The sequence below is a fragment of the Trachemys scripta genome, chromosome 2 (assembly GCF_013100865.1).
Source record: "Trachemys scripta elegans isolate TJP31775 chromosome 2, CAS_Tse_1.0, whole genome shotgun sequence".
NCBI lineage: Eukaryota > Metazoa > Chordata > Testudines > Emydidae > Trachemys > Trachemys scripta.
In genome coordinates this window covers 172,063,275-172,086,495 of record NC_048299.1, presented here as the reverse complement: position 1 = coordinate 172,086,495, position 23,221 = coordinate 172,063,275, and the positions used below count along the sequence as shown (strand labels likewise).

Sequence of the window (23,221 nt, the reverse complement as noted above, 5' to 3'; positions counted from 1 at the left end):
CTGTAGTTAAACAGCTCCTGACTCCTGTCCAGGCTGCCTGTGTACGGCTTCATGAGCCATGGCATTAAGGGGTAGGCTGGGTCCCCAAGAATAACTATTGGCATTTCAACATCCCCAACGGTTATTTTCTGGTCCGGGAAGTAAGTCCCTTGCTGCAGCCCTTTAAACAGAGTAGTGTTCCTGAAGACGCGAGCATCATGAACCCTTCCCGGCCAGCCCGCGTTGATGTTGGTGAAACGTCCCTTGTGATCCACAAGTGCTTGCAGCACCATTGAAAAGTACCCCTTGCGGTTTATGTACTGGGTACCCTGGTGCTCCAGTGCCAAGATAGGGATGTGGGTTCCATCTATCGCCCCACCACAGTTAGGGAATCCCATTGCAGCAAAGCCATCCACTATGACCTGCACATCTCCCAGAGTCACTAGCTTTCGTAGCAGCACCTCAGTGATTGCTTTGGCTACTTGCATCACAGCAGCCCCCACAGTAGATTTGCCCACTCCAAATTGATTCCTGACTGACTGGTAGCTGTCTGGCGTTGCAAGCTTCCACAGGGCTATCGCCACTCGCTTCTCAACTGTGAGGGCTGCTCTCATCTTCGTATTCTGGCGCTTCAGGGCAGGGGAAAGCAAGTCACAAAGTTCCAAGAAAGTGCCCTTACGCATGCGAAAGTTTCGCAGCCACTGGGAATCGTCCCACACCTGCAACACTATGCGGTCCCACCAGTCTGTGCTAGTTTCCCGGGCCCAGAATCGGCGTTCCACGGCTATAACCTGCCCCATCAACAGCATGATCTCCAAAGCACCGGGTACCGCGGTTCGATAGAATTCCATGTCCATATCCTCATCAATGTCCTCGCCGCGCTGCCGTAGCCTGCTCCTCGCCACCTGATTTTCCAGGTTCTTGTTCAGCATAAACTGCACGATAAGGCGCGAGGTATTTACAATGTTCATGACTGCTGTCTTGAGCTGAGCGGGCTCCATGCTTACCATGGTATGGCGTCTGCACTGTTCACCCAGGAAAAAGGCACGAAACGTGTTGTTTGCCGTTGCTTCCTGGAGAGGGGGGAGGATATACCCAGAACCACCCGCGACAATGTTTTTAGCCCCATCAGGCATTGCGATCTCAACCCAGAATTCCAATGGGGGGAGGAGACTGCGGGAACTATGGGATAGCTATGGGAAAGCTACCCACAGTGCAACGCTCCGGAAATCGACACTAGCCCTGGTACATGGATGCACACCGCCGAATTAGTGTGCTTGCATACAATCGAATTTATACAACCTGTTTTCCAAATTCGAATTATATAAATTCGGATTAATCCCGTAGTGTAGACATTAGCAATGCCCTTCTCCTCCGGTGCACTTCTAAATAACACATTTCTGCAGGGCAGCATTCACCTCTGTGTAGAAAACCTGCCTTACCGTCAGGACCCTTTACTGAGCAGTGTAATTTCAAGAGGTAGTGGGCTGTGGTGAACCAAGCCCTAGCAAATGGTGATACAAATTTCTAAGTAAAGCCTTACTTGGTTCAAGAAATGACTTCCTTGATGAGGAAACAAAGCTTTTCAGGGTATTTTTCTTTTGAACCAAATGAACATCAGTACACGCCTGGGTTATTCTTTTTGCATTTTGTAAAATTTTAGGGCCAAATTCTTCCTCAGTTACAGCCATGTGGCCTCCCTGATATTATGAGGTCAAAGGGATTGCACTGGTATAACTGAGAGAAGACTCTGACCCCTAATTTTGTGAGGTTTCCTTTAAGCAAGATGAAAGTATTTAATGCTTACTATTGTGTAAAATAATTTTTAAACTCAGGTTGTTTACTCCTCTCCATTTGAATCATGACCAGATGTGTTCAGGATAGCAGTGGCATGAGTTTGATTAAATGAATGACCTTTTCTCCTCTTTCCTGAAACTTTCAGGTTCTTATGTTTTTCACTCTCTATTTTACCAGGGTAGTCTTTAAATTACTGAAGACAAAACCATAACTGAAAACTGAACTGCATGATTCTAAAAGAAACCAGATACATGATTCTAAGAGAAAAATCATCTAATTTATCTCCAAATAAGTCCCCTGATCTATAAAGTTAAAATTACTATAGCTTCATAATACAGGATTATTTTTATTAGCAACATTCTAATGTTTCCTTTAGTTGTAGAAAAGATGGATGTGCGGTATACAAACAGAAATTTAAATAATAAAGATAGAAGATGCATCAAAAGAAAGGCATGTAGACAAATTAATTGCTTATAACTTTTTAGTTTAAAATGTTATTAGATGCAGATGATGGGAGAGTTGGGGTATACAATATCAGTTATATAGAACCTTTATATTATTTAGCTAGTAACTTAAGTTAGGAAAGCAATTCATAGAATGTAAGCTTGTGAAATGTAACTATTCCAGGAAGATGTAACATATTACCACAGGTTCTGAGCACACACGCGCACACATACACTCTCTCTCTCTCCCCCCAAGACTGGAGTCTGTCTAGAACCCAGTTAAATAATTAATAATATTTTGTCCAAAAAAAATGATACTATTTGTCACTTGCCACAATGGTTTGACCAAGGCTAAGAAGGAAATAATGAGAAGTAAGTGGACACAGAATCATGATATTCTTTCTTACTCTGTATTTACTTACATGGTTCCTTGAATAGGAATCGATATTAAACAGCAAAAGCAGCAACAAAGCTTATGGCACATATACCTTCTGAAAGCACCTGTTTGCATACCTTCAGCCAATCAGCAATTGCCTCTGAGTTTGTTTTCCACTACTCCGTGGCTGGCCTCCATGTGACTTACGGGACTTGATATTCAGTACTTTGTACACTCATTTGCCCCCGTTCAAAGTCTGTACAAAATGGGTATAGGATACTACAAAAATCAATGGCAGCATTTTACATCTGCTTTACACAGATATAAATAACTACATTATGTACAAAGCATTGGGGAATTGGGCACATAGGCTTAAATGTCTTCCATTATTGGCCCATCAAGTTTAAAAGCATTTGTGGCCGTCAAATAGTGCAACTAAATATTATACCTTCACTGGCTGTTAATCTCTCTGCAAATTCCCTTAGCTTCTCTTGAATATAGGCTAAAGCAAAAAGTGTGTTTCATAGCTTTATTAGATTTCATAGGTTCAAAACCTGCTTTAAACTTTTGTACCAATCCCCCTGATGTGTCCTCTGTCCTGCTCCCTTAAGATGCCATATCATCACAGCAAAATAGAGAGCATTCTGAGTTGTTGCTTTCCCACAAGGGAAAGTGTGCCCAATGGCACTGTGCAATATGGGCAAGGCAAAACCCCACACCCATTTAAACTCACCCATTCTGAAAAAAGAATGCAGATCAGACTTATTGAAAAGGCTTCCTTTTATCCTTTAATCTTCAAGCAAGCCTGCTCATACTTATGACTGAGTCTGAGCCCAATTTTGAGCAGCTCTGTACTGGTTTATAGCTTTGTATTGAAACCATGACAAATCTGCAAGTTTCACATATTTTGACATAAACCAGAGTTGAAACTTAGTGGGTGTTTTTCTCTTTGAGATTTGGGAATAATTCAAAATGGAAGCCCTTCGTGGAGAAGTGCTGTGCGAAAAGAACATATGGATTGATGTTAGAGATGGACCTAAGCCACACAGTTCAGATCTGTATCTTGATCACCCAGTGTTTTGGTCCAGGACATTTTGAAAAGAAGGGCCTTTTGCAAAGTTTGGACCCAGATGTGGATTCAGACCTCAAACATACCCAAAGCCAAGGTTTTGGTTCAGACTTTATTTTATTTATTTATTTATTTAGTAAAGAAGTGTTCCTATAAACCTCTGCAATGCACAATAATGCAAGTTCCAGGTTGTGCTGTTCCCTGCTCTTCCTAGTAATAACACATCACGTTTGCTAGGATTAAATACCTGTAGTGTTTTTCCTCCTCCTGCTCTTTTTAAATTATGGACCATCTGGGTAGCTAGATAGGCACCAACTGAGCTAGGTGCCCTATTTTATGGCACTGTACAAACATAGTAAGAGAATCCTACCCTGAACAGTTTACAATCTAATAAACAATGCAGACAAACAACAGGAGAAAGACAAACTTTACAGATGGGGAACTGAAGCACAGATAGACATGACTTGCCAAAAGTCACACAACTCGTCTGTGGCAAAGTCAGGAAATGAACCTCAATCTCCTGGATGCCAGTCCAGTGCATTATTAGCTACATTAGCCTTCCTTCTGCAGTCCCCAGTTGACTTTGCAGTTCAGCCCTTTCCTGTGTATTCAGTCCTCAATTTTTGTATAATTTGCAGACTTAATCACAGTTGGATTTATGTCAAAGAAACAACCAGAATAAAAGACACTAAGCAGCCATAGAGGGTGCACAGAAAGGCTCATTGTGTTAATTTTAACTAGCCAAACAAGCCACACGTAGGAGGAAGCATCGTTTCCTGAAAATGGACATGCTTCACCATTGTGACGATGACAGGTCTGCAGACCACCTGGAAGTGGTCCAGGAACAACCCATAGTCTGTTTACCACACTTTGAAAAGCAATACAATTAAATAACTTTGTCTGTCATGATGGCCTTGTACTGGAGACAAGAAAAATGGAAAAATAAAATGATTCAAATACACAGAATTGTTTTATGCAACATTTATTTCATGAAATGATTATTTTATGTATAAGTGTTTTATATAACATGGTCACAGAAGAATCAGGGAGTAATTAATTAGATAACTCTGGTGTTTTGATTCTCAGAGTTGCACAGCAGAAAGGACTTGATGATTCTTAATATTATGAAGGGCTAATTACACCAGTGCAGATTGTAAAACAGATTCCTGAGGCTGTCGATAGAGGATTTGGGGAAAGAAATATCTGAGAAAACAAAGAAAACTAAACTTAAAGAAAATGGTTACAGAAGATTATGCCTAGGGTATATCTTACTACAATCTGATTGAAAGAAATAAGAGGATTACTCTGACTACACCTGGATGAGGAAAGGGGATCTTAAAAAAAAAAAAAGAAAAGAAAAAAAAGAAAAAAGAATATCCGAGGAAAATGTTGTTTGGCAAATTATATTTTTGGGTAAAAGAAATGACACTATGTTGTTAATAAGCCCTCTATTTGTATTGGGGCTGTCTGTGGGAGGACTGGGCCACACGAATCCAAATTTAATGGATTATTTAATATCTGTAACATGACCAAATCCTGAAATGAACTGAAGCCAGATGAAATGAGCAGTTTATCTTCTTTTGATATTTGAGCAGCTCTTTGTAATTTTCACTGCAACATTGACTTTCTTAAAGGGCCATTACCTTTGTTTTTAAATGGCCCCAAACTGATGAAATTGTAGTTAAACCTGAACTCTGAATTTCCTAATATTGAAGGTTTAGTCAGTGGCTGTTGTGCCCTCTGATGACTGGGCATGGCATAGCAGCCCCTTCTATATCACCCTCTGTCAGCTGCTAGTCAGGCCTCTTCTCTCTTGTGACTCAGGCCCCTGGCCAGGAAGCTTACAGCGTCACCCCTTCTGAAGTAACAAAAACCCTAAATGAAAACCTGAAGTCTTTGGGTGGGATTCACAAAGGGACTTGAGCATTGCAATGCTGAGTGTCACAGTGCCTAACTTTTAGGTGCCTAGAAGAAGAAACAAAAACAAAAACAAAAAAAACCACCACACCACAGGAACACCACCGGGATCCACAAAGCCAAGTTAGACACCCAAGCTCCCAATACAATGAATACGGGGAGAGAGGTGCTTTACAATGTGATCCACAAAGCCGGCATGCTAGGCGGGGAGCTGCCAAAGCTAGCCACTGGGAGATGCCAATGACAGAGGTGTGTACTAAGCCCCATCCTTCACGCAGAGACAGGTACCTAACTTCATGTTAGAGGGAAGCACCTGTTTCTGCTTAGCAGTCCACAAATGGGAACCTGGAGTCAGGAAGTTTAGGGCCATAAGGTGTTTCTTGTAGCAATGAGCTAGGTGCCTGCCTCACTCTACACAAAACAGCTAGAGGACGAGAAGGCGGTTACTCCTGGGGGAATTCTGCACTACTGCGCTTGTGCATAATTAATGAGCCACACATATTTTTAATTTTTTGCCCAGAAAAAAGCTTCTGCCAAAATGTTGCTGCAGTTGCGCCTTTTTTCCTACCAGAGGGCACTGTGGTGCAAGAACAGCAGCAGCTCCTGGCCAGCTAGGGAAGAGAAAGAGTCTGACTTCTTTTGCAGTGCCTGTCAGGCCAGGTCAGGAGACAGGGCTATGGGGAGACAGACAGTGTGGGGTACTGTGGGGGGCAGTAAGACAGGGGCTCACAAATGCTACTGGGGGATGACAGACAGGGGCATGGGCTAGATGGGAGTGGAGGCACAGCGGGGAGGGAGGTGCACGGCCACATGGTGATGGGGGAGGGGGTGCAGAGCTACACTGGGGCAGACGATGGCTGAGTGGGGGTACAGAGATACATGAGGACAGGGGGAAGCGGAACAGGGACATATGGGAGTGGCTGAGCCACATAGGGATGGGGGGGAGTGAGTGTCTGAGTGGGAGTAGAGGGACACATGAGGACAGGGGGTGCAAGGACACATGGGGGTGCAGGAACACATGGGGACAGGGGCAGATGTACCTGACTGAATGAGAGAGGCTAGGGGGTCAGCCAAGGTCTGCATGGGGGAAACTCCCGAACAATCCCTCCCGCCCCCGCCCAAAAAAACCTGTTCTATACTTTTCCAACCCAAATCCAACAACCCTCCAAGTTCACACCCAGGCTCCTTCCCAACAATTTACTTCCCTCTCCCTCAGCTCCTCTGTTACCTCTGACTCCCCCAAGCCTTTGCACTACTTCTGAGGAGTGTGGGAAATACTGTTCTGTATTGTAGTTTAAATGAATTATTACTCAGAGTTCTGTATTAATATGCCTAGTAAGAAATCTATTTGTCAAAAAAAAAAAAATCCTGAATCTTTTTGTTGTCTGTATTATTACAAACATACTTGCCAACAGGTATTTTGAAATAAATGCCCCAAAATAATTGAAACTAGTGTGATTATATTGTGTTATTTTGGCAAATAAAATATTCAGAATTTTGTAGAATTTTAAAATATTGTGAGCAGAATTTTGAATTTTTTTGCACAGTATTCCCCCAGGAGTAGGAGGTAAAGGTGCCCCCTTATAAGTTTCATCCAGTGGTTAGATTACTCACCTGGGACATGGGAGACCCAGGTTCAATCCCACCCCCTTTGCTTGATGGGGACAAAGGAAGAAGAGCCCTGTTCAAATTCTCTCAGGAGAGAGGGCTCTCACCACTGAGCTGTGGGATATTCTGATGTGGAGCTCGCTCAGTCTCTCCTATTGAAGCTGTTCCACTGCAGATAAAAGAAAAAAGCAATTGGAGCAGGGGAACTAGACCCAGGCCCTTCCCCCTCCCACGTCCAGCAGAAGTTTTGTGAATATCAGTGGAGTTAAAACTGGGACTTGGGGTATGTCTACACTGCAATAAATGACCCACAGACCCATAGCATAGCCACAGCTGACCTGGGTCAAGTGACTTACACTTACAAAGTTCAGGCTGCAGGACTATAAAACTACAGTGTAGACGTTTGGACTTAGGCTAGAGCCCAGACCCTCAGACCCCACTTAATTTTATAGCCCTGCAGCCCAAACCTCATGAGCCCCAGACAGCTGACCTGGTCTAAGATTCAGTGCAGTGGGTTTTTTTAATCAGAGTGTAGACATACCATTAGACACTGTGGCTGTAGCACCTTTGTGGACCTGAACCTTAGTGACTACGTATCAGAGCTTTGACCTCCAAGCTGGGCTCAACAGTTCTTGCCCCTTTAATCCCAAAGCTTCCACTACCCCTCCTGCAGGGGTAGGGTATGAAGAAACCTAAGTCTACCCTCTCGTCTGTATGCCACAACAGGGACCTTGTGATAAGTAGCTAGCAGCCGTTTCTTAGAATCCCTCACACGTTCCCTGGGCTGCTTCCTACCTTCACCTGTTTGCAGCATCTGCTATGGAACTGCACTCTCCAGTCCTCTCTCTCCCTAGCATTTCATATGCCCATACAGCTTCTCCCCATTTGCTGCTGAGAAGCTTTCTCAGCATAGCTCCTAACCTCTCAGGCAGACCCCTGGTTTTCCTGCTCTCCTCTCCCACCAGGGCCAGCCTATAAAATTTCCATTTTCATTCCTGCCCTATTGGCCCTGCAGCCCTTGCTTTATAGGAACCACCCAGGGTAGTTCTCCTCAGCTGAGTCTACTCCTTAATTGCCTGTCTCCCATCCAGGTGTCAGAGAATGAGCTAATATGGCTCTCCACTCCCCTTAAAACTGTGGCATTTGCAGATGCCATCACACTTAGGTTTCCAACATTTGAGTTTTATCGCTCTTGTTTCTGAAAGGTAATATGCTCTCAAACCAGTGATATGTGCCTGCAACCTTAATGAAGTTTTATTTCGGTGGGCCTCAGACAATCCTGCTGTCACTGAAACCCCATGGAGCTTTGTCATTGGCTTTAGTATGAGCAGAAGCAGGATCTGAGAGGTGAAACATATGAAGTGAATTGAAGAGAAGAATCTGTTTGTTTGTCAGTGTGAAAGACTTGCTAGGAAGGATTCCAATCTTGGTTCCTTTCACCTCAAATATGACCACTGGTTTTATGCAAAAAGTTCCATATGCAATTTAACCTCCTTGTTTGTGGTTGAGCAGCCAATAGCCTGAAGTTCAGAAATGTTTTGTAATGTTAAAAATGTGTCATAAATGGAAAAATTAATGTAAGCATAAAGGGAGTTTAAATAAAGATAAAAATGTAAACAGTGCCTGCTTTATTGTGCGATTAGTAATTCCATCTGCTTGGTGTCTTCTGTAGAGAATGGATTTGGAGGGGAAGGGAGAGTTTTTCATAGTTTTAAGCAATGTAAAATTCATAAAAATATTTCAGAGTAAACAAATCTAAAATAATTTGCATCTTTTCCACCGAGGAAGTGCTTAAGTAGTTATGCTCTCAGACAGAGCTGTTCTACTCTATGCATTGTAGTCTGGTGTAATGAGGCTAAAAGTTAAAGTGGAATAAATTATTACACTACCTCTTTCTCCTCTGCTAACTCCTACTCCCATTTTTGGTAACTTCATTTTTCCGACTGATGACCTGCCAGACCTTGCTGCCTCCCACTTTCCTTTCTTGATCCACCTCTTTTGACCTGCCTCTGGATTAACTCTCACACTCACTGACAGGGTCACTCCTTGGACCTTGTCTTCACTAATCCCTCTCAGATTTCCTACTGAGTTCCATGTTTCCTTATCTCCTTGAATATAACTCACTCCCCCCCTCTTCAAGAGTGACACAGCAGCCACTGGAGAGCTCAGATAGGCCTAAACGTTGACCTAAATGTATAAACAATGAGATTGCTAATCAAATATCATTCATAATAGGGATGAGCCCCTTTCTCCTGTGTTAGCAGGTTCTGGCACAGTGGCTGAACAGTGTGAAAGAAGGAAAGCGCAGTTCTGCACCCATTCCTTGTCAGCGAGGTGCAGTTCAGGTCCCCCAAGCAGCCATCGGAAGATTCTACTATCTGCATCCATCTGGATGGTGGAGACCTAGTACAGTATGACCACCACAGCTGCAGCAGGGGCATAGAGCCCCATAATTACCAGATTGATGGGTCTGCTCTCTTCGCTGACACAGAATTTGGTCTGAAGGGGGAGGGTCATATGATTAGCTCATTCTTTTTTCTCCAGCTTTCACTCAGTCTGGGATGAAACTACTCCCCCAAGTGAGACTGTATAACAGGAGGTGGGATGGACTGGGGTTGGGTTTTGGCAGTCTCACAAGATAAACATTTCTAATGCTGCTGCCAGCTGAAGTGTTTTAGGAGCCAAGTCCCATTTTGAATAGTGACTCAGGCATTTAGGTGCCCAAGTCTAATTGAACGTCAACACGACTTAAGCTCCTGAGTCACTTTTGGATCTTAGGTGGGTCTATAATACAGATCTATATCGGTATAAGTATGTTGCTTAGGGGTGTGAAAAATCCACACCCCTGAGTGCCATAATTATACCAACCTAACACCCCTGCGTAGACAGCGCGGTGTTGGCGGGAGAGCTTCTCCCATTCACACAGTTAATCCACCTCCGCGAGAGGTGGCAGCTATGTCAGCAAGAGAACTCTCTCCTGTTGGCTTAGAGCATTTTCATTAAAGCACGACAGCGCCGCCGATGCAGTGTTTTAAGTGTGCTCTTAGGATTTTAAGTTGCTAAGTGTTTGTATGTACAGTGAGCGGCAGCCTGCAGCAGCGAGCCCACTGACTTGGGCTCAGGAGGCTCTCACTATGGTGCTAAAAATACCTGTGTTGATGTTGTAGCTCAGGCTGGCACTTGGGCTCTAAAGCCACCCACCCCCCCCCCGTCCCTATGCCTCAGGGCCCAAGCTACAATGTCTACACCGCTATTTTCAGGGCCATAGCTGTCAACCATCAAAGGAGTAAAGTTCTGGAACAGCCTTCCAAGGGGAGCAGTGGGGGCAAAAGACATATCTGGCTTCAAGACTAAGCTTAATAAGTTTATGGAGGGGATGCTATGATGGGATAGCCTAATTTTGGCAATTAATTGACCTTTGACTATTAGCGGTAAATATGCCCAATGGCCTGGGATGGGATCTGAGTCACTATAGAGAATTCGCAACTTGGTCTTCCAAATAAATAAAAGTAAAGGGGTTAAATTATTACACTGTGTAACTCCATTGACTTAAAAACAGGTAAAGATACACATGGAATTTTCATTTCTTATCTTCTTACTCAAGAAACCTTTAACCTGAACATATGAAAGGCCCTGCCAAAAACAGTTAATCGCCCTGGGAGGAAATGTAACTAAGTCATCACCATCTCAGTGACTAAAAGCGGAAGGAAAAACGTTTGTGGTTTCTCTAAAAACACGGGTTTAAAATTTACCCTTCCAACAGACTCCTCGGTCTCCAAAGAGAGTGTTATAATTAATCAATGTACAAGACTCTCATCATGCTACATTAACCTTACCGAGGATTTAAGACTAGGAACAAGAGAAGCAAAGCAGCAAAAGTGAAAGTGAAGGGAAGATGATACATTAAAAAGCATATTCCTGCACAAGGTGAGTATGCCTCTGTTTATACCACCTGCCATTGTTGCAAATGCCTCAGACATGTCCTCTTCTCTAGTTACTTTGGGCTTGATCCTGCAAGGTGCTGAGCAATCTGGCATCAATCCAGCACAGCAATTAAGCATGTGCTTAACTTTAATGAGTGATCCCACTGATCTGCTTAAATTCTGTTTGTTTTCAGAGACAGATCCCTCAGCACCAAGTGCTTTAACTGCAACAGTGTCTCCCTCCTTGCAATCTGCCATTGCAGCTTAGCTCTTCCAGCGTCTTTTATCTGCTATATATTGATGGGAAATGTTAGATTGCAAGCTCTTTTCAGGAGAAGGCCGTCCTTATTTTTATTGACGTGCACACTACTGAGCAGATGATCAACACTTAAATACAATAAAAATATTGTATTTGTCAGGCAAAGAGTTTCTCCTTTTATTGTTCCGGTTGAATATACTATACTTATGTAAAATGATAGGCTAGGCTAGGGTACCAGCAAAAATTGGTAGCCTAGAAGTGGTGCTTTTTAACCAAATGGCAAATAAAAGAGTACAAGAAGACCCAGGGATGCTTTAAAGCAGGGATTGAAGGCCAAGGAGGTGATTCTTAGTGCACGTGATTCTTAGTGATTCTTAGTTTCCCCATATTTCTGTTTCAAAGGTCTTTTTGAGTTTTCTTTCAGACTTTAACCAACTGTCTTTGTATTCATTTGCTTGAATTTTAATGGGAAGTATTCATTTGTTTTATTATAAGTGATTCTAAATGACATGGGCATGTGTAATGACTGGTCAACCATACTGCTTCTTACTGGTCCCTGGTGTTGTGCTAAGTGTGTTGTAGTCTTCTCTGTACTTCAAGTATGGAAGATATTTGTTTTGTTCTAAAAAGCATGAACAGAAGCAAAAAGCATCTGTGAATAGTCTTTGAATAAAGATTAGTGGTACTTGCCACCTCTTTATATCTCTTTCCACAAATGTTCTCATGAATACAATTTGGTTCTCGACAGAGAAAGTATCACGAATATTAGAGCAAATATTAGCTTATAACATGTGCCAGAATATGGCCTCACTGAAAACTCTTTGAAAGTCACCATTCAGGGATCCTACACAGTGGTGATTTAGGTGGCCAAATAGCAAATTATGACCAGGGAGCATTTTAAGTGATAGTTAGTCCATAAGTTAAAATGCGTTTGAGTAATATATTTGTGGAATAAATAACTAACAAATTCATTAAAAAGTTAAGTGATGTAGTGGATTATTTGTGAAGAGAAAAAGGGGATACATTCCTCAGCTAAATTGTTCACTATGAATAGTCCACCCAGCTATATGTGTACAGGATGTACAAAGAGAAATTCAGGCGGACAAAGAAATGCAAGAGAATGCTTGTTTACTGAAGGCTTCCTAATGTCAGTGATGTAGGAATTGTTAATTCAGTGTGGTTGCCTGGGGTGTGAGGGAGGGCAGAATGTGGCTCACAGCCTTAACTGTTATCCAGTTCTGCCAGTCTGCTGAATCAAGCTGTTGAATGCAAAGCAGCGTATGTCCTGAAAAATCTCTAGAAAAGCACATGAGCAAGTAATCATAACAAGGCAAAGTGTAATGAAGCGATGTTTATTGTGTTTATCTAAAAGCATTGCTCAGTTTGACAGCTTTACGATTCACAACTTGTTTCCGTGAAGGTCCAAGAGCAGGGGTGGCCAACCTGAGCCTGAGAAGGAGCCAGAATTTACCAAAGAGCCACAGTAATATGTCGGCAGCCCCCCATCAGGCCCCCCACCCCGCTCCCAGTGCCTCCCACCCACTGGCTGCTGATCAGCACCTCCCCCTCCCTCCCGATCAGCTGTTTTGTGGCATGTAGGAGGCTCTGGGGAGGGAGGGAGAGGAGCGAGGGTACGGCAGGCTGAGGGGAGGGGGCGGGAAGGAGTGGAATGGGGGCAGGGCCTGTGGCAGAGCCAGGGGTTGAGCAGTGAGTACCCCCCGGCACATTGGAAAGTTGGCGCCTGTAGCTCCAGCCCCGGAGTCGGTGCCAATACAAGGAGCCGCATATTAACTTCGGAAGAGCCGCATATGGCTCCGGATCCACAGGTTGGCCACCCCTGTCCAAGAGGGATGGTAGTCACACAGTCATACTACAGCTTGACTGAATGCATGTAAATAGCAAAAGGCAGACCCTCAGCTAGTAAAAAAGTCAGCACAGCTCCACTGAAGTAAATGGAGCTGGCCTGAGTTATACCCATGGAAGGTCTGACTCCCAAGGTAAGACAGCAGACAATACAGGAGCAGTAACAGTTCCAGTTCTGTTCACAGCAATAAGGCTTAAAATAAATTGTATTGATTCATGGGGGCAGTTCTAGCAAGTATTCAAAATATTAAAGCATCATAGAAACAGTAAGCAAGGCATACCAGAAGAAGAAATAGCATGACAGTATCACAATGAGGCTAAGTATCTGGAACTTGACATTTTTTGTTTGCTTCTCAGGAAAAATTTTTCTTAAAAACAGATAATGTAAGTACTTGCTTTAACAGACCAGGGGCCTACATCCTCAAAGGCACTTAGGCTCCTAACTTATTTCAGTAGACGTTAGGAGCCCAAATACCTTATGAGGGTCTGGGCCAGGTAGCCTTAGTCTGGCTATTTGGGGCTGCCACTCCCAAAGCCTGCATCTCAATCAATTTTGGTTACAGGTACAGCTCTTTGAAATAACATTTAACATCCCTGTGGTGGGAAGAACATCTCAACAGCCCAACACTGTGGCATTTAATTTCAGAAAGGGGAACTATGCAAAAATGAGGGGGTTAAACAAAAATTAAAAAGGTACAGTGACTAAAGTGAAATCCCTGCAAACTGCATGGATGCTTTTTAAAGACACCACCGAGGCCCAACTTAAATGTATACCCCAAATTAAGAAACACAGTAAAAGAACTAAAAAAGAGCCACTGTGGCTTAACAACCATGTAAAAGAAGCAGTGAGAGATAAAATTCATCTTTTAAAAAGTGGAAGTCAAATCCTAGTGAGGTAAATAGAAAAGAGCATAAACAGCTAGCCAAAAACACAAAAGGTAATAACAAAATGTTTAAGTACATCAGAAGCAGGAAGCCTGCTAAACAACCAGTGGGGCTCCTGGATGATCGAGATACAAAAGGAGTGCTTAAAGATGATAAAGTCATTGTGAAGAAACTAAATGGATTGTTTGCTTCAGTCTTCACGGCTGAGGATGTTAGGGAGATTCCCAAACCTGAGCTGGCTTTTGTAGGTGACAAATCTGAGGAACGGTCACAGATTGAAGTGTCACTAGAGGAGGTTTTGGAATTAATTGATAAACTTAACAGTAACAAGTCACCGGGACCAGATGGCATTCACCCAAGAGTTCTGAAAGAACTCAAATGTGAAGTTGCGGAACTATTAACTATGGTTTGTAACCTGTCCTTTAAATCGGCTTCTGTACCGAGTGACTGGAAGATAGCTAATGTAACGCCAATATTTTAAAAAGGGCTCTAGAGGTGATCCCGGCAGTTACAGACCGGTAAGTCTAACATCAGTACCGGGCAAATTAGTTGAAACAGTAGTAAAGAAAAAAATTGTCAGACACACAGAAAAACAAACTGTTGGGCAAAAGTCAACATGGTTTCTGTAAAGGGAAATCATGTTTTACTAATCTATTAGAGTTCTTTGAAGGGGTCAACAAACATGTGGACAAGAAGGAATCTAGTGGACATAGTATACTTAGATTTCCAGAAAGCCTTTGACAAGGTCCCTCACCAAAGGCTCTTACGTAAATTAAGTTGGCATGGGATAAAAGGGAAGGTCCTTTCATGGATTGAGAACTGGTTAAAAGACAGGGAAAAAGGATAGGAATTAATGGTAAATTCTCAGAATGGAGAGGGGTAACTAGTGGTGTTCCCCAAGGGTCAGTCCTAGGACCAATCCTATTCAACTTATTCATAAATGATCTGGAGAAAGGGGTAAAAAGTGAGGTGGCAAAGTTTGCAGGCGATACTAAACTGCTCAAGATAGTTAAGACCAAAGTAGACTGTGAAGAACTTCAAAAAGATCGCACAAAACTAAGTGATTGGGCAACAAAATGGCAAATGAAATTTAATGCGGATAAATGTAAAGTAATCCACATTGGAAAAAATAACCTCAATTATACATACAATATGATGGGGGCTAATTTAGCTACAATGAATCAGGAAAAAGATCTTGGAGTCGTCGTGGATAGTTCTCTGAAGACGTCCATGCAGCGTGCAGAGGCAGTCAAAAAAGCAAACAGGATGTTAGGAATAATTAAAAAGGGGATAGAGAATAAGACGGAGAATATCGTATTGCCCTTATATAAATCCATGGTACACCCACATCTTGAATACTGTGTACAGATGTGGTCTCCTCATCTCAAAAAAGTTATACTGGCACTAGAAAAGGTTCAGGGTAACAAAAATGATTAGGGGTTTGGAACGGGTCCCATATGAGGAGAGATTAAAGAGGCTAGGACTTTTCAGCTTGGAAAAGAGGAGACTAAGGGGGGATATGGTAGAGGTATATAAAATCATGAGTGATGTGGAGAAAATAGATAAGGAAAAGTTATTTACTTATTCCCATAATACAAGAACACAACTGAAATTAATGGGCAGCAGGTTTAAAACAAATAAAAGGAAGTTCTTCTTCACACAGCGCACAGTCAACTTGTGGAACTCCTTACCTGAAGAGGTTGTGAAAGCTAGGACTATAACAGCGTTTAAAAGAGAACTGGATAAATTCATGGAGGTTAAGTCCATTAATGGCTATTAACCAGGATGGGTAAGGAATGGTGTCCCTAGCCTCTGTTTGTCAGAGGATGGAGATGGATGGCAGGAGAGAGATCACTTGATCATTGCCTGTTAGGTTCACGCACTCTGGGGCATCTGGCATTGGTCACTGTCGGTAGACAGGATACTGGGCTAGATGGACCTTTGGTCTGACCCAGTATGGCCGTACTTATGTTCTAATGACTAGACTGTCAAGCAAAAGGCCTATCCGTTGTCTGTACTCAATATAAATGAATATACTGACAATATGCTGGTCTCAAGCTCTAAATATGGCTACACAGGGCAGTAAGACAGCGACACTGCCTTCACTCAAAGACATATGACCAATTTTATTAAAGGTCACACTTAGTTGCTTAGTCCACAAAGAAACACAAACTTGCAGAAGTTATTATAGAATATGTCCAGCAGCTGCAGTAGCATCTTAGATGCATCAAAAAATACAGGGCCAGTTGCTGCCAATGTAAACAGGCACAGCTGTAATGATTGCCAGGGACTTTCATCCATTTATGCCATCAAATAATCTGGCCCATAATAATCTACATAGGGTAATAGTTACTAATAATTAATCTGACCCCTAACACACACTCAGTTATCGAGTTGGGCAAAAGAACATCTCCATTATTAGATTATGTTTTGAAACAAATCAACTTTGGCTGGCTTTGCTTTGACTGAGTTCTCCACTTTAGTGTTAGCATTTTGCAAACATTCTACCAAACAAATGAAGTGGCAGGAATGTTACTAGAAACAAACAAACAAACAAACATTGGCAGAAAGCAGATCTCAAATCCGTAATCATAAAAGTCCAAATTTATGATTAGACTACTGTTAAGCTCACTCAGACAGGCAACAGGCATATGGCCTGTATGGCCAAACAAAGCTGCTCAAAAAGCAAATCATGACTACCATCAGATACTTAAAACAGTGCTCACATGGTGAACAGTTCATAAACAGAGCACAGGTTGACGTATGTGTGCATAACATACAGTTTTCAACAGCAAACAATTATTCATTTGTGACCAGAAACAGGGCTCTGTTTGTCAAATGCATTATTTGATGTGGATCATTTGCCCAGCTCTGCTCAGACTCATCAGTGCTCCCAATCTCAGATCTCTCATCCCCCTTGTGTCACTCCCTGCCCACTCCCCATATACCTACTGCAGAGGAGAATAAGTAGTGTGCACCCACGTATCCCTGTGCATTTAGATCCAAGGGCTGGGCAGTCCATGCAAGGCTGAGAGAGAGATTTTTACTCCCACCTGATCCCCTTTGTGGGTGCATAGAGCCCAGATTACAGTCTAGCCCATGGTGACATCTCCTCAGGGCCGGCTCTAGGTTTTTTGCCGCCCCAAGCAAAAAAATTTTTGGCTGCACCACACCCCAGCCCTGGGCTCTCTCTCCGCCCCCCCCCCAACCCCCCTGCTGCCCCAGCCCTGGACTCCCCCCCGACCAGTGATGACTCTGCCTGCTCCCCCTCACCTCCAGCCAGTCCGGCGCTGGCAGGGTCGGGGTAAGCAGCAGGGCTCCCGGGCCACGCCTCAGCCCAGGGTCCCTCCATCCAGGGCTCCTGCCTCCAGAACCGGCCGGGACCCGGGAGGGCAAAGCCGGGGGACCACCCCGACAGAGGGCTGAGGAGCCAAGGCAGGGTAGCCCCAGAGGCAGCGGAGCCCTGGAAAGTGGGATGCGGGCCCCTCACGACAGCGCCCCGCCTTCTATGGCCCCGCTGCTGCTACTACTTCTGGCCGCCCTGCCACAGTCCCTGGGCAGCTTGGGCCGCTTCGCCCAGCCCCGGCTGCAGCGCTGGGGGGCAGCTGCTCTGCGGCACCTGCAGGCGGCTCCGTGTGCCCCGTGGGGTGTCCCCCAGCCTGAGTGTTCCCCGCTTGAAGCTTGCCCGGCCCAGCCACAAGGTGTGGGCGCTGCTCCCCCGCGGCATGAACTGCAGCAGCCCCAGGGCACCCCCGGCGCTGCTGCTGCCAGGGCCAGCTCTAGGCTTTTGCCGCCGGAAGCACAAAAAGGCCAGAATGCTGCCCTTGAAAATGTGCTGCCCAAAGCACGTGCTTGGTTTGCTGGTGCCTAGAGCCGGCCCTGCATCTCCTACTCCTCCTAAGCTGATGTGAGAGAAAGCCCTGTTTTTAAAGAGGCAGACATTTTTAATTAATTCTGTTGCTGCAAATTAGAGTGTTGAATAAAGGAATTCTTTAGTGAGTGGGTTGCGGAGAAAGTCTAGGACAGGGAGAGCTAAGCTGGGGGTGGGACTCTAAAGCTCTGTTCCTCTATTTGATGCAATCTCTTTTAAAGGTCACCCACTGGGAGACAACATCAATCAAATTCTTTTTCTAAAAGGGACAGTGCTACCAGTGAAGATTTATATAACACACTTGTGCTACAGTTCTGTATTTTTTTTAAAATCATTTTAAACCATATAACAACTTTAGCAGGGATATCATAAGAGGCTGCCAAAATTTCAAACATTTCCTTGATGTAGGATGATCACAATGGAAAGGAATGCGAATCTTATCCAGCAGTCAGCAAGGTTTTGTCTTCCTTAATCCCTGAAACTAAATCATTGGGTAGTTTTTAGTCTCCGACCTAAATCTTAATTGATGCTTACTGTCATTTAGATTACTGAGTGATTCTTTTAACCAGAGACCAAAGTGCTCTTTAGGGCAGTGATGGTTTAGGAACTCCATGATAAAATATTTGAACAGTAAATAACCCCTAGGATTTATTACTGTTGTGATCTATTCGTGTATGACCGAGCACGACAACCCTCTAAGGAAATCTGATCACTCTGAGAGCTCAAGTTTCTTTTTGATATTAAAATTGCCTTATTTTAGGTGGTTGGTTACCAGAACCTAAGCATGGTGTCACAGTGATGAGAATACACATTCAATAGAACATCAATAGAACAGGTGATTTGTTCCCAGTGTGCTGTAATTTTACTTTGCACTGTGTAGACATTTGTTTTTTCCAACATGTGAATTCTACCAAACTCCCCAGAGCAAGCCTTCCTATTCTGGCATAATCCAAAGGCTATTTGTTTTCATTTAGCAATTGGTCAGACACAGTAGAGCAAAGCAGAGAAGCTAAAAAGTCATCTCCGTATCCCAGTTAATGACAATTGCATCAGAAGTCTCTTCAGAGGTGCCAACATTTGCAAATAACTAGTAGAGACTCTGGAGTGGGTGATGGAAACAGAGACTTTCCTGTTGAATCCACTGAATTGATTTGGGATTCAGCTTTTCAGAGGAATGTAGCAATAAAACTTAACATTTTTCCTAATGAAACTGGCAGGGTCCCGTTTCAATAGAGGCAGAGGACATACATATCTCATTGCTGTGAACATCAATAAGTTCAATTGTGTCTTAAGAACAGCTACTGACTGTGTCAACTGCACCCCTCTTTTCTACTCCTCTGACCACACGGAGAGGAGTCATTTGGTATGCTCTGCGCTACCTCATAATCCCTTGCTGTTCCTCTTGGCATCTCTGCCAAATGGGGGCTCGGGTGGCTTTCTTTATTAAGCCATAATTAAAGGCCATATGCCTTTCTGGCGAACCTGTGAGTTTTCCTAAGGAAAATCCATTAGAAGGTAATGCTGCTCTTTTCAACATTAAGGCATGGGTTTATAGACCATTGACTTTACATGCTTAAGTGACTTGCTTAAATGGAGCCTTAATCTCTCTGTGCCTCAGTTTTTCCGTCTTTAAAAAATGAAGATAACACTTCCCTACCTCAGAGTGGTGTTATGGGGGCTTAATATGTTAACGTTTGTGATTTATTCAGTGACTACAATATGAAGCACAAAAGAAAAGCCTATAAATAATAAATCAGGAGGTGCTCTGCACTTCATAGCATTAAGTCCTAGAGCAGAATGCTCATCCAAGTCTAATTAACCATTAATTTCATAGAATATCAGGGTTGGAAGGGACCTCAGGAGGTCATCTAGTCCAACCCCCTGCTCAAAACAAGACCAATCCTCAGATAGATTTTTGCCCCAGATCCCCCTAAGTGGCCCCATCAAGGATTAAATTCACAACCCTGGGTTTAGCAGGCCAATGCTCAAACCACTGAGCTATCCCTTCCCCCAATGAGAGTTGAGGTTGTCAAGATCAGGTTCTTAATCCTATGATGTGCCAGAGTTACAAAAAATTCGGAGTGAGTATTTGATTGCAGGTAAACTACAATCTGTTAACACAGGAAATTTTTCTTTGGAAAAGAACTGACTTTTATTTAAAAAAAAAAAAAAAATGACAGCTCCCAATTGCTATAAAACTTCAGGCATACAAGACAGAACCCTATTCACACGGTAACCAGTAATTTGTTAAAGAATAAAGGCTAGATAGCTATTTGACATTAGTGATTGGATTCCACTCAAAAGTGCAAGATTTTGTGTAAACTGTAATGATCTGAATGGTGTGTCCCCCAGTGGTGTAATACATGCCTGAGCAAGGGGCTTTATGAGGCAAGGGGTGGAAGGCTACTATGTTTATAATAATTGGAATGGTTTGGGCAAGTGCTGCTCCGTTAGATGTGATCCAAAGGCAACTGAAGCCGCTGAAAAGATTGTCATCGACTTCAGTGGTGGATCGGGTCCTTGATCTGTTGGCATTGATGGAATTAGGCCATTGTAAATAAGAAAAGAATTTGCTCCCAGGTGTATGCAGTCCATGTGAAAATCATACATCATAATTCAGGGTTTTGTTCTAACAATATTCTGATTTGTTCTATGTTTGCTTCTCTCCTTTCATTCACTGGCCAAGATTTTATTTCTTTTGATTTCCTGTTGTGTTTCTCTCCTCTCCATACCTCACAATTCCAGATTTATCTTTCATTTCTATGTTCTCTGAGGCTTTTTTTTAAAATCTTATTTTCCCCTCAGCCATCATGCCAGGTGTTTATAACCATTTCATCTGGGTTTCTCCTCTTTCCAGGTATTTCTTTCTGTCTTTGTTTTTGTTTGGTCTCTTTCCCTCCCCCCCTTTTTCCTAAACCTCTTTTCATTCACCAGCCACTGCACCTTTTTCTGTAAAATGCTTCTTTTCAATGTCTTTTTATAATTTTCTCCGACTATGCTTTGCATTTCTGTTTAGCTCTGAATTTTATTATGTTTGGGTTCATTTTGATTCCTTAATCACGTTTACTACAGACATTTATATGATACCCATCACTATATTATTTATAAGAACTTTGCAGGACTGAAATAATCTCTCAAAAATAGAGAGATATTTAACTTTCATTATTTACTCCCATTTTTGTTTCTCCTTTCTTTTTACACCCTGTATTATTCCAGCTCTAAGCATCAATCATTATTATTTATTTGTATTGCAGTAGCACCATGAGGTCCTAGTCAAGGATCATGCTAGACACTATATAAACACAGCACAGAAAAAGAACTTAAATGTAAGTCTGAGATGAGAGAATAGGTAGATATGACAAACATATGGGAGAGGGAGGGGAACGGGATGGGAGGAATCTCCAGACAAGAGGAAGTAAGTAGCAGTTGTCACAGTACACAAATTGCCTAGCCATTGTCAAGTGTTTTGCAGGCCTCATGGCAGAGATGAGTTTTAAGGAGAGATTTGGAGGAGGATAATGCAGGAGGAGGCCTTGCAGATTTTTATGGGGAGCTCCTCAAATTGATAAGGGGCTATACAAGAGAAAGCATGATAGTGTTTGTGGGGAAATGGGACTGATGGATGATAAAGCAGGGGTCTACAGCTCAATGTGGTATGAGACATGATAGGTAGGGTAGGGATACCCCACAAAGCGCCTTACACATGAAGGTGAGTAGTTTGTCTTCATTTACATTCACAAACTTCGGAAACATTTAGGTCCAGATCTGAACTTCACTGTTCAGGCCCCATCTCTAATTTCCTCTCTTCATATTTCTCCCTCTTCAACTCCAGCTGGCATTGATACTGGCTCACTGGCATTTTCAAACTATCCAGCTGCAACTCCACAAGAAACTGTACTTGTGCTGCAGACATAGCCACATATGAATACGAGCCAACAAGCCACAAACCTAAAAACATGCCACACCCCAAACAAGGGTTTAAAAATTACCATTATTAGCCACTAAATAGGGTAATTCTTGATTCCCAAGCACTTGGCAGAACATCCAGATCTGTTTCAGACTCTCTCAGCCCACTGTGGTGAAGTGGCTTTGCAATTTTTATGTAACAACTTGGGAAAAAATAACTACCCATTTCTTCAATAATCTTCTCTTTGTTTCATGCAACTTGCTTTGATCGTATTATGAACCAATGTGTGATTGGCTGAGTGATGCCAGTCACAATGCTAAGTTCAGATGCCAACCAAAATGAACATGGGTAAAAAATCTGCTATTTGGAAAGCAATTCATTTTTTGTAGCTAACCAGCTGTACTAACAACCATTTCTAAATCTGCACAATGGAACAGAATAAACACATGACCTGTTCCACAGACATAAGGACCCATTCCTCAGCCTTGGTCTACACTTAAAAGTCCAGCAGGACTGGAATTACATTTTCTCTTTAGTGGGCAATTCTGCAATTTCAAAAAAATTTCCATTCTGAAACAGAACAAAAGCAAAAACTTTCTAAACTTTAGATAAAATTGAAACTTTTCATTCTGATTTTGACCATTACAAGTTTCATTTTGAAAAGTCATTAAAAAAAATGGAAATAACCCATTCCACATCCTGATTTGGCATTATCAAAATACTTCATTTCAGGTTTATTTTCCAAACAAAGTTTCATCAAATTTCACCCTTTTTTTAAACATTTGGATTTCCACAAAAATGGACTTTTTTGTCAAAAAAAAAATGTTTGCGATGAAAATTTTCTGACCAGTTCTCTTTAAAAGTTTTGCCGACATAGCTACAGTGGTTAGAACTGTGACAAAACCCACACCCATAACAACAGACCATCAAACACTGGGTAAAACTTGAACAAGACTGAACAAATATATCTATTTATAGTAAAAGTTGGGTTAAAAAGAAATTGTTACCAAAAATAAAAAAATCACCCATTCATCCAGACCGTCTTAGCAGCTTTGGACAAATGTTTTAAATTCCTGTTGCCAAGGTCCTCTCTTTTAGCTACTTTCATTAATAATCAGGAATTTATCCCTAAGAAATATCAAAGCACCTATTTGTTGTGGGTAACAGCTGAGATTACTCAATTCAGACAGCTGTCCCTGGGTCCTGATCTGAAATCACACCAAGAGATATGTAATAATGTAAATAATATAAAGATATTTCAATATTTACACGTCAAACATTTTATTGTGAAATCTGGATGCCTGGTGGCTCTATGTAGACCTTT

General features: G+C 42.6%; 1 protein-coding gene across 1 annotated transcript in view; it reads left to right on the top strand.

Moving 5' to 3' along the window:
• Positions 1 to 10,963: 10,963 nt before the first annotated feature.
• Positions 10,964 to 23,221, top strand: part of NEDD9 (neural precursor cell expressed, developmentally down-regulated 9) — a 132,299-nt gene continuing 120,041 nt past the window's right edge. The window contains exon 1 of the mRNA XM_034762303.1: positions 10,964 to 11,116. The gene's annotated coding sequence lies outside the window, so the exon portion shown is untranslated. The remainder of the gene's footprint in view (positions 11,117 to 23,221) is intronic.